Source organism: Octodon degus, unplaced genomic scaffold (assembly GCF_000260255.1).
Source record: "Octodon degus isolate 3935 unplaced genomic scaffold, OctDeg1.0 scaffold00263, whole genome shotgun sequence".
NCBI lineage: Eukaryota > Metazoa > Chordata > Mammalia > Rodentia > Octodontidae > Octodon > Octodon degus.
This window is the reverse complement of record NW_004524839.1, coordinates 1,004,190-1,014,882: the sequence shown is the minus strand read 5'-3', so window position 1 is coordinate 1,014,882 and position 10,693 is coordinate 1,004,190. Positions and strand designations below refer to the sequence as shown.

At 36.8% G+C, this 10,693-nt stretch overlaps 1 pseudogene; it reads left to right on the top strand.

The window, feature by feature from the left end:
- Positions 1 to 2,619: 2,619 nt before the first annotated feature.
- Positions 2,620 to 9,593, top strand: LOC101576746 (annotated as a pseudogene).
- The last annotated feature ends 1,100 nt before the right edge of the window (positions 9,594 to 10,693 follow it).

Genomic DNA, 10,693 nt, shown 5'->3' with positions numbered 1-10,693 from the left:
CTCACTACTAGTTCAGACTCTAGTGATCCACCTGTTTACAGCCTCTCAAGAGCTGGGATTTCAAGTGTGCACCACCATGTCCAGTCTCAATTGCTGTATCAGCATGCCCCAGGGGGCAGGGCAGGCACGGCAGACCCCAGGGAGCAAATCTGCCACCCCTGTGCCTGCTTGCAGGCACATTAATTCACTAAAATATTTGACCAGCCCTTCTTATTAATGAATTTTAACAATTCTTTATATATTTGGAAACAAATCCTATATCAGATATGAATTTTGCAAATATTCTGTCACTGTCTTCTTATTCTCTTAATAGTATCTTTCACAAACCAGACATTTTTTAATTTTTATGAGAACTAATTTATCAATTTTTATTTTTATCACTTGCATTTTCAGTGTAGTATATAAGAACTCTAGATATAACCCCCAGTTATATTGATTTTTTGCTCTAAAAATCTTGTAGTTCTATACTTTGTATTAGGCTTGTGATTCATTTTCAGTTTATTTTTATATAAAAATGATTTACTATTGGGGGCCCCTGTGGTGAGCCTCCAATGTCGTGCAAGGTGTTATGGCACATGGTGGAAAGGAAGGAAAAGAAACAAAGTGATGATGTAATGGGGATCTGGGATGACTAGTTGTTCATAGGGAACAAAAAGTTGAAAGGCAGCCAGAACCTCCACATTTACTAATTGAGGAAAATGGTGAAGGGATGATTGGATGACTCAGAATGTAGCCATGATTTTATGCTTATGAGGTTCTTTATGTTGATGAGGATGGTGGAGAGGGATGGCAGATTAGTAAAGAGTCTGTCCTTTCCCCAAGGTGAAATACTTTTTCATTATTACTTGGCTCTGGAAAAACCAGGATGTCTTCAGTTTATGTAATCCTGCAGTGGGGTACCACAAGATCATGGGACCAGGACCATTGAGGCCTCAACTATGACAAGAAGAATGCTGAGTTATGCTTCCTCATACTATGCCCGGCTCCCATAGCAAGATAGTAGGCTTCAGACAAGCCATAATCAAACAATTTAATTATGAAATAATTTTTCTCAAAAAATTATACAGAATGGTCCTTGAGAATCAGGTTTCACTTTTTAATATACACAGGCTTCATATGTTACAGTATAATTTGTTGAGAAGACAACTTTTTGTATCATTATATTTGCACTTTCATTACAACTGGTTGACTGTGTTGGGCAATTTCTGATTTCCTGTTTTGCTTCATTTATTTGTGTGCCTCTCTTTCTGCCAATACAGTAATTACCTTGATTTTGTAGCTATATGTAGTAAGATTTAACTTTGAATAGAGTGATCCCTCCAAATACTACAACTTTCTTGATGACAACAGTAAGTCTTGAATTAACAAATTATTGGGGGCTGGGGAGATGGCTCAGTAGAATAAGTGCTTGCCTGGCAAGTGTAATAGTCTGAGTTCAGTCCTTGGTTCCTCAAAACATGAAATAAATAAAAATTAAAAAATAAAAAGAATTACTGAATTATGAGTCCTCCAACTTTACGCTTTGTCAAAAATTATTTAGGCTATTTTAGGTCCCTTGACTCAATATTAATTTAATATCAGCTTGCTAATATGTAGAAAAATTATAATTTATTTGGCTTTCTATTGAATTGATTTCACAAAAAAGTAAAATTTTACAATACTTAGACTCACATATGGAGAGAAAACAGTCTCTCAGGATTTCACAGAGAGAAAATGAGTCAAGCAATGCTCGTGACTCATCCACAGAAGGCTGACACTGACAAAGGATCTACAAACTGCAATACAGGGTTTCAGCATAAATCCTGAGGGGATTTGACTGATTTTCTCAGATATAGAAGTTACATTTCTTGTTATATAGTTCTTGCTTTATCTTGGTCTTAACCATCCAGCAGAAAAGTATAAACACAAGGTATAAAAAGTAAAGCCGTATTAATACGCTGAACTGTAAAAGGCTCAGGTCAACAACTTCTGACATTGCCGGTCCTATGGATAACCCACTACTATTATGCACTACTGGACTAGATTCTATTATTTTGCTGAATTCATGCACCTACAATATTTAAACTGCAATGGAATATCCATCTCTGAGAAAACCAAGCAAAAAAGGAGATACAAGTGAAGGACCATTTTTATCTGTATATACAAAATAGGATAGATATACAACTACTTTCTCTTAATTCAATATGAAGAAAGATTTGTACTAATAGTATTTGGACAGGATATCATGTCTGCATCTTGTACTATGAATAACACTATAAAGACAACAATATGCAATGTATTAATTATTGAAACTTTCCTACTAACCTGTTTTGAAACTGTCTCATTGCTATTTCTTTCTCAAAAAAATTGTTAAAAAATAAAAATTAGAAAAAAGAAATGAAAATTATAATACTGGATGATATGGCTTTGACACTATAAAAGGGAAATATTTGACAAAATTATTAATGGAAGAAGGCATAGAAACTTAAAGGTAATAAAGTTTCTACATCTCATTCAAACTGGGAAAGTCCTACCCCACTGTAGACCTTGATAAATTATATGTCTCTAATGTAGTACTTAAAGCAACCACTAAAGCTTCTACAGAAAGATATACAGTTAACAAATTAGAGATAAATCAAAATGTATAGGTACGTACAGAAAACCAGGAAAACGTAAACAGAGAAATTAAAAGTGCAAGAAACACATAGAACACAAAAATGGAGTGAAACATACTTCACTACAAAATTGTTCTTCTGGTCTAAAAGCATACTGATTCTAATTTCATATTAATTGCTTTTTTTGTCAGAACTGGGGATTGAACTCAAGCCCTTGCACTTGCCAGGGAAGCACTTATACTGAGCCATCTCCTCAGCCTCTCAACTGCTGCTCAATTTTCTCTCAAGTAAATGTTTATTTAAAAAAAGATAACAAATGAAAAAAGAGACAAGAACAAAAGTCATAGGACTGTCCTGATACACTGTTGTATATAGTTAGATTTCTAAATTTCTGTGTAAAAATGAGCAATTTTATATTTCTTTTTTTAATTGTTTATTTTATTTGTTATTTTTTCACATTCTGTATGGATTTAAAGTTTAGCATGTCAATGATTGACAGAAAATACCTGTTACATGTTATGTCTAAGGCTTTTGACACAGACAGATAATGATGTTAAGCTCAACAACCTGTTATAGGGTAATAATATCATTAATCTTATCTTCTGGAGGGTTAACAACTTAAGTTTGCAGACCAAAAAATTAGAGAAAAAGAAAGACTACAAGGATAGCCAACATTCTGTCCCTAGCCCTACAATTTTGCACAGGTAAGGAAGTGAGGACTCAGGACGTAAGAGAACTTGTACTGTGACATCCTGTAACTCAGTGGTGTCCCAAATTTTCTGATCAAGGAGATTATGGGGACACAGAAGAAAATGATTGATGATGTACAGTGTGCCTAAAGAGAGTTGTCTGGAGGGGAAACATTCTCTCAGGCTTTCATAGAGAGAAAATTGGTCAAGCAATGGCCATGACTCATCCACATGGCTAACATTCACAAAGGATCTACAAGCTGCGGTACAGGGTTTCAGGGTAAATACTGAGAGGATTTGACTGAACTCGTCAGATACAAAACTTGCTTTTTTGTTATATAGGTCTTACTTTATCTTGGTCTTAACCATCAAGCAGAAAAGTATAACAACGAAGTAGAAAAAGTAAAGCCATATTAATAGGCTGAGCTGCAAAAGGCTCAATTCAACAGCTTCTGACATTGCCAGTCCTTCAGATAACCCACTACTATTATGGACTACTGGACTATATTGGAATATTTTGAGGAATTCATGCATCTATAATATATGAATGGCAATGGGATACTCTTCTCTGACAAAAGTAAACAAAAAAGTGGGATATATAATTTTCATTACAACCATCAAACTTAATTTAAAAAACTCAGAAGAAGGAAAGTCCACTATATTTTACTCTTTAATTGTTCTTTCTTCCTTCTTGATGTCACAAAATTCCTTATTTTATAATTTCTTTTTTACTTCATGGACTTACTTCAACCATAAAACATGTATATTAATGACAAATGTTTCTCTTTTTCTTTTGTCTGAGAATGTCTTGATTTTCACTTAGTTGTTATAGGATAGTCTCACTCACTGGATATAGAGATTGACCTGTAAATAATCACTGTTTTAGTTATTTTGTTGTCTTTATTTTTCTTCAGAGTAGGACACTAACCCCTTACATAGCTGCATCTACCATACCATTGGAGTGATAATTGTCCTATGTTGTGATTTTAAAATGTATTCATGTATGAGAGAGTAGCCACAGATTCATGCAGAAGTGCTTCATTCAGCCCACTATTCAACTATGGCTTAGAAGGGTGAAGATTACGGCCAATATTTGAATAGGGACTGACAGAATGAAGAAGAAGCTGACAAGTAAAAATATAGCTAGTGTAGTTGAGGAGAGAAGGCAACTCTTTGTAGTGGCTTTGGTTTTTTTATTAAATAAATATGTACTTTAATTTTCCAGATAATCCCCAACCATGATTTCAAGCTTTGAAAACAATAAATGTTTGTTTCTCAGGTAAACAACAGTTTTTCCTTTTTAAGAAGATCCTATTTACTTTTCTTTTTCAAAACTAATTAGTAGGACAGTTTCAATAATTAATACATTGTACATTGTTATCTCCTTAGTGGTTGTCCATAGTACAAAAAGCAGACAGGATTTCCTGTCCAAACACTATTAGTAGAAAACTTTCTTATCATTGAATTAAACAAATGTAGCTGTGTATCTATCCTAATTATTCTGTATATATAAATACAAAATGGTCCTTCCTTTGTAGCCCTTTTTTTGTTTAGTCCTGTCAGAGATGGGTATTCCATTGGCATCTTAATACTATAGGTGCATGAATTCAGCAAAACAATCCAACACAGTCCAACATTCCACAATAGTATTGGGTTATCCGCAGAAGTTGTTGACTTGAGCCTTTCATAGCTCAGCATATTAATATGGCTTTATTTTATATACCTCATTTTTATACTTTTTTGCTGAATGGTTAAGAACAAGATAAAGCAAGAACTATATAAGAAGAAATGTAACTTTTGTATCTGATAATGTCAGTCAAGTACCCTCAGAATTTATCCTGTAACCCCATACCGCCATTTGCAGATCCTTTCTCAGTGTCAGCCATGTGGATGAGCCATGGCCATTGCTTGATCAATTTGCTCTCTGTGAGCACATTGGACAAGCAATGGCCGTTTCTCATCCATATGGCTGACACTGACAAAGATTCTACAATCTGAGGTACAGGACCTCAGGATAAATCCTGAGGGGATTCCACTGACCTTATCAGACCCAAAAGCTACAACTCTTGTTGCATAGGTCCTGCTTTACCTTGGTCTTAACCATCCAGTAGAAAAGTATAAAAATGAAGAATAAGAAGTAAAGCCATGCTGTTATGTTGAGCTGTAGGGGACTCAGGTCAACAATTTCTGACATTGCCAGTGAAGTGGAAGACCCAATACTATTATGGACTAATGAACTCTTTTAGAATATTTAGCTGATTTTCATGACATGCCAGTTGCTGCTATGATGTCTTTCAGGTAGATGGTTGTTCAAGAAGAAAAGGGTGGTGAAGGAAAGCAAGAGACAGGAAAAGGAATATTGTGAGACTGTCCTGCTTCAAGGTTGTATATGGTGAGATTTTTGGAATTATGTGCAAACATAAGAAGTATATAATTCTTTATGCCTATTTTAAAAATATATTCTAATTTTTAAATGTTTTTTTATCATATTCTGTAGGGATTTAAAGTTCAACATATCAATACTTGATGAAAAATACCTGTTCCATAGTATGCCTAAGATGTTTGATATGCAGAGAGATAGTGAGGTTAAGCTTAACAGCCTAAGTTGTTCGATAATAACAACAAGCTTGTCTTCTGGATGATTAACAACCTAAGTTTGCAGACCAAAATTAGAGAAAAAGGAGGGCTGCAAGGAAAGCCAATATTTTGGCCCTAGCCTTCTAAGGTCAATTAAGACTCAGGACATATGAGAACTTGTATTGTAACGTCATGTAACTTGGTAGTGTCCCAAATTTTCTGATCAAGGAGATTATGGGGTCAAAGAGGAAAGTGATCGATGATGTAGAAGATGGTGAAAGCGGATTTGGCCATATTGGACGGCTGGTCACCAGGGGTGCTTTTGACTCTGCCAAGGTAGATGTTGTGGCTATCAATGGCCCCTTCATTGAGCTCAACTACATGGTCTATATGTTCCAGTACGATTCCACCCATGTCAAGTTCCATGGCACTGTCAAGGCTGACAATGGGAAGCTTGTCATTGATGGAAAGGCCGTCACCATCTTCCAAGAGCAAGATCCCACCAACATCAAGTGGGGTGATGCTGGGGCTGACTATGTGGTAGAGCCCACTGGTGTCTTCACCACCATGGAGAAGACCAGGGCTCACCTGAAGGGTGGTGCCAAAAGGGTCCTCAATTCCTCTCCCTCCAATGTCTCCATGCTTGTGATGGGTGTGAATCACGAGAAGTACGACAACTCCCTCAAGATTGTCAGTAATGCTTTCTGTACCACCAACTGCTTAGCCCCACTGGCTAAAGTCATCCACGACAACTTTGGAATCATGGAGGGACTCATGACCACATTCCACGGCATAACTGATCCCCAGAAGACTGTGAACAGCCCCTCTGGGAAGCTGCAGCATAATAGCCACAAAGCTGCCCAGAACATCATCCCTGCATCCACTGGTGCTGCCAAGGCTGTGGGCAAGGTCATCCAGGAGCTGAACAGGCATGGTCTTCCACGTGCTCACTCCCAACGTGTCAGTGGCAGATCTAACCTGCCTCCTGGAGAAAGTGGTTAAATATGATGACATCAAGAAGGTGGTGAAGCATGGGTCAGATGATCCCCTCAAAAGCATCCTGGGCTACACCGAGGACCAAGTTTTGTCTTGCAACTTCAACAGTAACACCCACTCTTCCACCTTTGATGCTGGGGCTGGCATCTCCCTGAATGACCACTTTGTCAAGCTCATTTCCTGGTATGACAATGAGATTGGCTTCTGCAATAGGGTGGTGGATCTCATGGTCCACATGACTTCCAAGGAGTAAATGCACCATTACCACAGCCCAGTGAGACCAGAGGAGGGATGGCAAGGCCACGCTGTAGAAGTCTCTCCCCTACTCAGCCCCAACACTGAGAATCTCCTCCTCACAGCTTCCATCCCAGGCCCCCTAGAAGGAGAGAGGCCTCAGGAGCCCTGGCTCACTGCCATTGCACACCATCAATAAAGCTGCTGTACCCAGAAAATAAAGAAAGATAAGGTAAAGCACAGGCACAGACAATCCATAGAAGGTAAGAAAATCAACACAAAAATTAAGCTCTTAAATCTTCCACATAGAATAATCAAATACCCTACAAAAGAAAAAACTAAATTGATATAGGCATCTCTCTGAAATTTCCAATCAATAGCATTTAATAACCAAAACAGTTGAATTTTTCCCTGTGGCTAACCCATATTTGCAACTCAAATCATGCAAAAGAGACTTTAATATTCCTAAACTATGTCTTTAAGTCCTAGAAAAAAGTATAAAGTAATGTAATTTCTTGGAAAAATAAATGAGGATTTAGGAAATACTTCTGTTCATAGAAAAACATAACTACCTCCTGTCACTCTAATAATAGAAATGTGAGTGGCAAAGCTCTTTGTTCTGATACTAGGCTTCTTAAAAGCAACACTAGATACAGAAAGATAGTTACATAATATTTTGTGAAGAACAGAACCTATAATGTTTAAAATGACTTTGAGGCTATAATTTTGTACTCGTCCATTTTTTATTTAAATATAACAATAAAGAAAGTATTCTGGACCATGCAATGCCTCATAAGTTTTTCTGTGCCATGATATTTAATGAAGGCAGTTTTGGAGAATATCATCAAATGAGAGAGGAAACATAGGATTTATTGAAAGTGATATTATTGCAGGCAGTTAAGTTAGAACTTGATATACAACCAGAGAGGGACTGGGCTGTCAAGAAAGTCAGCAGAAAAATTAAAGACATCAGACTTAACTGGGCTGGAGGTGTGTCTGAACAAGATCAGCCTACAAGATAAAGGTGCAATGGCCAGACCTATATGCTTTCCTAAGGGACAAGCAGTAACTTGGAATTATACTGTACTTAGCTCTATCTGTAGTTAGTATAGGAAGTCCAGATAGGCATCAGCCACTTGAGCATCTGGACTTAGCTCTTTCACAGAATGCCTTTGTTCTTTCCTTATACCCTTGCCACATGACCTGATTCCCAGTTGGATCAATATTATCTAAGTGGCTATACTATCCATCCAACAGAAAAGCATAAAAACAAGGTATAAAAAGTAAAACCGTATTAATATGCTGAGTTGTGAAAGGCTTAAGTCAACAACTTCTGACATTGTCAGTCACTCAGATAACCCACTACTATTGTGGACTACTGGACTATATTGGATTATTTTGCTAAATTCACACACCTACACTATATTAATGGCAATGGAATACACATCTCTGACAAAAGTAAACAAAAAGGGGGATATAAATGAAGTACCGTTTTGTAGTGAAAAAAATATATATCTGTATATACAAAATAGTTAGCAAAGATATAGAGCTACTTTCTCTTAGTTCAATGAGATGAATATTTTAAACTAATAGTGTTTGGACAGGATATCCTGTCTGTATCTTGTACTATGTATAACTACTACAAAGACAACAATATGCAATGTATTAATTATTGTAACCATCCTACTAACCTGTTTTGAAACTCTCATTGCTACTTCTTTCTCAATAAAATTAATATAAAAGTACTTCCTAGATTAATTAAATTTAAAACCACATTGTACCCACATTATGACTTTGCTGTATAAATTACCCTCCCAACAAAAGGGGGCTTGGTGGCCACCCACTTTCTGGACCTCTCTTATCTCTCAGTAGCCATCTTTCAACAAACATTTCAAGCCCTTAACCTCCATTCTTCCTTGGAATTCATTCTTTAATGTATTGAGAATTAAGCTGAACACATCTATATTTCCTGTATAGCTATATAGGAGGACAAATATACATATATCAGAATTTAGTTTATTGCAGACTTGAAGAATTAAAAACTGAGTAGAAAAGAAAAAATGTGTATGCATAGTATTCCAGAACTAAATATTTTTAACCATGGGGCTGGAATTGTAACTCAGTGGAAGCATGTGTGTTTGGTGTTGAGGTACGATAGAAAAAATAAAAAGTGTAAGAGAAGCTGAGGAAATTGAGATTTTTAAAATTATACTTTTAAGAAAAATTGCAGCTTCAAGATAAGTCTTTTTCTCTTCCTGGAAAGTAACTCCAAAAATGTTCCCAAGGTTCTTTTTAAAGTAAGCCTGTAAATTATGGCTCATAACCTATCCATTTCACCTGAAAATTGCACTTCCTCCATCCTCAGGATGCAGCAATTTTGACGAACACCGTGTCTCAACTTCAACCACATGTGTATGGTGTGCGTTGCAACCTGACAGGAAAAATACATGTTCTAGATCTCTCCCAACTTAAAGACATTCTCTTAAATGAGCTCTACTCCTGACTTATGATCCATCTCATTTCTCTAGACATATATGCTCTATTCTTTGAGTGTATCCTAACAAACCCACTTTATGTCTCTGTTACTGACACATATTGAATTTTTTAAAAAGAGTCACTGAAACTAAAAATTTATTTTAAAATGTTGAGATGGCCACCTATTTCAACCTCAGGGACTTCACAGAGCTAGCCCAGTGACAGTATTAACAAGACCATGGGTAAAATCAACAGAAAGAGGACCAGCTTGATAGCTCAGCAGACTAAAGAGCCTGCTTATACAGAGCAAAGAGGCCAGGTTCGATCCCCAGCATGTCATTGCCGGACCCGCCCCCATGGTGCGCTGAGGTGGTGATTGTGACTAGGCATGGTGGCACATGCCTGTAATCTCAGTACTTGGGAGGCTTAAAACAGGAGACTCACTACCAGTCCAATCTATGTAGTGAGACCCTGTAGACCCTGTCCTAAATACAGAGAAAAAAGAGGATAAAAGGAAGGGAGGGAGGGAGTGAAGATGACTGAGAAGGAGGGAGAGAGGGAAAGATTTATAGCAAGAAAGAAGGAAAAAGACAATTTTATTACTTTTAAATGTGATCAAATGATGGTGAAGATGTGGCAGAATCTAAAATCCATAAAACATTGTCAAGTATTTATACTCAAGATGAAAACATAGACCTTGTTAAATTTAATAAAAGAGGGCTGGCAAGACAGCTCAGTGGACTAAGGGCCTCTGTAGGCAAGCACTGGGATGGGGTTTCCATCTGTGCAATGAGCTGTTACCTAGTCTGGGTGTGGTGGAACACACCTGTAATCCCAGTGCTGGGGTGGCTGAAAACAGGAGGATCATTATGAGTCTGAGCAGTGTAGTGAGACCCTGAACCAAATACATAAAAAAATAAAAAATTAATAAAGTTATATCATTAAATTAATATGAATATTAAGAACAATCATAATATGAACAAAAGCAGAAGGTATAATTTGTAAACCAGAAGAAGAAAATCCAATTGATCCTTTGGAAGGCTGGAAAGAGGCAAAAGATAAATGAGTCAACATGAGTTCTGATATTTATTTCATCTAAGTGTTGAAATATACACTATGTAGTCATGG